Source organism: Macadamia integrifolia, chromosome 14, assembly GCF_013358625.1.
Source record: "Macadamia integrifolia cultivar HAES 741 chromosome 14, SCU_Mint_v3, whole genome shotgun sequence".
In the NCBI taxonomy this organism is placed as follows: Eukaryota; Viridiplantae; Streptophyta; class Magnoliopsida; order Proteales; family Proteaceae; genus Macadamia; species Macadamia integrifolia.
In genome coordinates, this window is record NC_056570.1 from 3,083,230 (window position 1) to 3,088,592 (window position 5,363).

Consider the following 5,363-nt stretch of genomic DNA (forward strand, 5'->3'; position numbering starts at 1 on the left):
AGGTCATTTGTATTAAAAAGAAGAAAGGAAAAAAGATGTACAAGCTGGGATCCAAAGATACTAGATGCAAATACAAAATGAAGAGATAAAATTTGGAATCACTCCCTTACCTTCAGCATGGCCATCAGCAGAGGGGTAGACCCACTACACCAAAATATGAGCTATATAAAACAAAATCTGGCTCTTCTTTCAGCATCCACCCTGACTTCAGACTGAATCAAAATAGGGAGAGATGGTGATGTAATAGAAGATCCACATCTAGCAGTTTGTTTTGCTAAAAAATAAGCAATAAGATTCACTTCTCTATAGCAATGAGTCAGCTTCCACTGGATTTTTTTTTTCTCGAAAAGGTCAAGTATATTAAAAGAAATAAAGAATAATTCAAGGGAAAAATACAAACAAACTGCCAAGAATCTCAAATGCCTAACCCCCACCTTCGGCATTGCCATCAGTAGGGGAGAGACTGGAGATCACCAAAGGAAAAAAAAAAAGGAGAATATCTCCCAAATTAACAAAAACTAAAGTGAGCCCTTCCCTAAGCATCTTGGACTACCAAGAGGATGGTGCACTTAATTTTTGACTTTTCTGCAAGACTTTGCATGAAAGTCAACAATAGGATTAGCTTCCCGATAGTAGTGAATACTCTGCAAGTAATTTTGCAGGGAGGTCCACTGTTGCCAAACAACCAAGGAACTATACCTTTCGTAACCATAAGCACCACTGACGTTGAATCACTTTCTAGCCAAATCTTCGTGAGATTCATATCCATGGGTGTCAAGCCTATTTTTGAAACAAAGTTTGAGACAGTCATGGAATGTATTATGTGCACAAAAGACCACAATGCGAGAGGGCCATGGATTGAATCAGATTCTTCTGCAGTGATGACTTCCTTCGGCTCAACCATATTCCTCCATTTGTTCTCAAAAATGGGTGTCTGTTCTCCCATTTCTAGAGTTAATCCAGTGGAAATATTGTTTTAGGGAAAGAAATCCTATGGCAGACTACCTTGTGAAGAAGGTAGCAAAGAATGGTGAATCAAAGTTGATGGTCAACTTTCTGAACCATATTTTAGAAGAATTAGCGAATGATGCTTGGGACAAGCCAAGATTTGGATTCCACTAGGACACGGCTTGCTCTCTCTACTGATGGCCATGTCAAAGGTGGAGTTAGTAAGCTATCCTAGTGGTTTCAGGCTTTGTTTGGTTTGTGTTTCTGTATTCATTTTTTGCTTTTAATATAATTAATCTTCTAGCGAAAAAAAAAAAGGTGACTCATATTGGGATTTTTCACAAGAATGGGTGGAAGATTTTGGAAGTGATTGTAATAGCCAAAGACACACCATTTGACCCGAAATTACTTGTGAAGAAGGTCTTACACATTGGATGCTTTGGGCTTACATTCAAGGGATTGGAGCTCATCATTTGGATTTACAACAGAAATGAGAAGAGGAAGCTGAGAGTGGAGAGGTGTGGTATTCAAGTGGTTAATCTATTTAGGTAAACCGTTTACAAGTCCCATTTTGTTATTAGCATGACTACATTTATTTTTATTGAATGTCATGTCTGTAATGTATAAGGATTACGGAATTTTTTTTTATTTTAAATTTCATTGTAAGAGATCTTGGAGTTGATTCTCACAAGGTTTTTTTTTTCTTCGCTAATGGATCATTTGAATTAAATCAGAAAAAAAAAAAAAAGAAACTACACAAAGCCCTGGTAAGCACCAAATATACACAAACATCTTCCACCCCTGACCCCCTTCCTACCTTCGGCATTGCTATCAGCAGGACACAGGACCAGAAGGAAACACAGAAAGCTCAGGCTAAACCGAGGTCTTCTTTGACCATCCTAAACTGAGGTCTTCCTTGACCATCCTTACTCAAAACATTTAAAATCATAGTACACCATTCTAGTAAAAGGTTAGAAATTTGAAGTTTTGCTACAGACTTGGCTAAATGATCAGCTACGGGATTAGCTTCCTGATAGCAATGCTTAATCTTCCATTCAATAACCTGGAGATAATTCAGAAGAGCATTTCACTACTGCCTCACCTTGGTGTTCGCAAGGTGTTTGTCAAATTGTTTAATAGAAACTCGACACTTATAGTTGTAGCTGTGAGTAGTAGGGGTGGTTGCACTATATCTTTGTACTATCAAGGATTGAAGCTTATGTATACAAGACTGTAGCGGTAGTTAATTTGAGTAGTGGATTGAACAAGTACAAAATTCTAATGGAATATTGCTCTGTAAATGTAGTCGCAGTGTCGAACCAAAGCAAAAATTGGATGTTGTGGTTTTGTGGATTTGCATAAAAGTGTTTTGTGTGTGCATTACCTGGTAGGCCTGACCAATCTAAGTTTAAGGCTAGAGTTCACATGACCTATAGTTAGTAAAATTGGGATTGCCCAACCAATGTGATTATCAATTGGACGCTTTCGTCAACCCAGTCATCTCTCCCAATGGAAAAATTATAATTCAATTATCATATATTATTTTTGTCGCTAGAAGGTCAGATTTTATTAAAAATATAATGAGAAAAAAGGAAAAATATAATATTCCACCTTCGGCATTGCCATCAGCAGAGGCTCACAACCGCTATCTCAAAAATCTGAATCTGGATCGACTAGCCTCATCAAGAAATTGCTTCTTCCATGATGTGCTGCGGAACAGAAACATCATCAGAAGAAGATGATTCCACTCCTGAAGCACGAACTAAGGGATAAGCCTGGGATGGAAGAGGGAAACAGCCGTCGAAGAGTCAGACTCGATCCACAGATGCTAAATGCCCTTCTCATGAGCAATCTTGATTCCCTTTATAATACTCCAAATCTTAGCATAAAAGCTAGTAGATACCCCCCAAAAAATTTGTGGCAAAGCATCATTCTACCATCATGATCACAAAGGATGCCACCACCTCCAGCACGACCCGGATTGCCAAGAGAACAGCCATCTTATTTAAGCTTCACCCAAGATCTCATAGGTTTACACCAATGAACTACTAAGATACAAAACACTGCTGACTGGATTTTTCAAGATGCAATCTATTGCAGATAATAAGATCATCAACTAACTTGGGAGAAAACTTTAGGCTACTGCATAAGAAGGTGATCTCCCCTTTGATGCCACTAATGATCATTGATGGTCTTCTCTTTTTTCCCTCGAAGCTCCTCTGATTCCTTTTGTGCCATATAGCAACCAAAGTGAAAAAAAGACCAGTCAACCAGGCCTCTTTCAACCACCACCCTTTCCCCTTATTGCTCCATCAGGCCGCTATATCAATCACTGTATTTTTCCGAATCCAAACCTCATTAAAAAGTTCTGTCGTTTTGCTCCATAAAGCAGAAGAGAATCAGCAATCAAGGAACAAATGGGAGAAAGACTTAAAGCTTTGTCCGCATAAGTCACACTTTATAGCCAGCGCCATCCCAACAAAGAGAGCCTTGGAGGAATGTGCTTATGCCAAATGAGAGAAGCCCATGAGATCACAGGACTAGGAGACTTTAATCCATTATAGGCAGAATTAACAGAGAAAATGCCCATCGGATCTAAGGTCCATACACATCTATCCTCCATAGAAGAGAGAGGGAGATCTATCTCCTTTACCCTTTGGAAAATTCCAAGTAAAAAACTAGAATGCACTTGGGGTAGCACCCATTACCATTATCAATGAAATTAGCCACAGAATGTGAAAGATGAGGCAAGGCATCCTCACCCATATCAGATAATTCCCGAATGGGTTTTGGTCCCAGCCAGTTGTCATTTTAGAAGTCAATATTTCTACCACTGCCAATGACCCATCTCACATTATCAGAAATGAAATTCCATATTCTCTTAACCCCTGGCCAAATAGAGGAGTATTTATAAGACCTTCTTATTCTACCAGAGGCAAATAGGAATCTGTGACGAAAAAGTCTGCTCAGTTGATAGTCCTCATTCTTAATCTTCCAGGTCAGCTTGGCAATCAAAGCCATATTAACCTCATGGAGCCTTCTGATGCCAAGGCCACCCTCCTGCTTAGGCTTGCAAATCGAGTCCCATGTTATAGTAGTTGCTTTGGAAGAGTCAATCTCCCCCATCCAGATGAAGTTCCTCATCCATTTTTCATGGCATTTAATTACAGTCGCAGGCCACTAGAAGACCGAGAAGCTGTGCATGTGCATTCTAGATATAACAAACCTAACTAGCTCAACTTTCCCTTCCTGCAAGCGAGCTTTGCTTTGATTCTGTCCATCACAGGGAGGAGGGGATCGCTTTTAACACGGCCTTGAAAAATATCCAGTCCCAGATATTTGGTTGGAAAGTTACAACAGGGAATAGTTAATTCCTCAGCAATCCACTGGTTCCTTTTAGAAGGGATTTTACCCAAAAATAATTCTTCTTTTTTCCAAGTTGAAAAACTGGCCAGAGCATCTTTGGTCGAGGGAAAGGAAAGAATGTAAATTTCTGACATACCTCTTAGATGCGTTCATAAAAATGAAAACGTCGTCCCCAAATAAAAGGTGAGTGGGGAAATCAGCACCACGAGGACCGGCAATAGGCTTGATCATGCTTTTAACTGCCAAGTCATTCATACCCTAACAGAGAACCTCTCCAGCAATGATAGATAGAATTAGGGAAATGGAGTGACCCTGATGAAGGCCTCTACTAGCCTCAAAGTAGCCCACAGGACCTCCGTTGAGAAGGATAGAGATCCTGGCAGTTCTGAGGATGGTATGAATCCACCCAATCATTGTATCTAAGAACCCAAATCTTTTGAGAACATGGAACAAGAAGTCCCAAGAAATGGTATTGAAAGCCTTTCTGATGTCGATCTTCAACACAAGCGCCCCCCTTGAAGAGTGGCCCATTAAGTTAGCCAGCTCCGAAGCAAGACCAATGTTAGTCTCAATGACTTTTTCTTTACGGAAGGATTCCTGCTCCTGGGAAATGATCTTAGGGAGAATAGCAGCTATGCGGGAGGCCATAATTTTGGACAGAATCTTACAGAAAAAATTCCCCATACACAATGAGTGGAATTTATCTAAAGATCTAGCCACTCCACCTTAGAAATTTTTTTTTTGCTAGAATTTATTTCATTAAACAAGAAGGAAAATAAAACCCTTACATGAGAAATAGACACCACTAGCTATTTCAAACCTCCCACCTTCGGCATGGCCATCAGCAAGAGGAGAGAAAAGCTCTAAGAAAAACGAAAATGAGATCTCCCATCGGAATCCCTTGCAAGGAGATCAAGAATATGAGAGGGAAAAGTCACATTATCACCAGAAATCCCAGATTTCGCCGCATATCTAGCTAGATGGTCAGCAATGGAATTCCCTTCTTTGAAGTTATGGGATATCTTCCAACTGATACTATCTAGGAATGG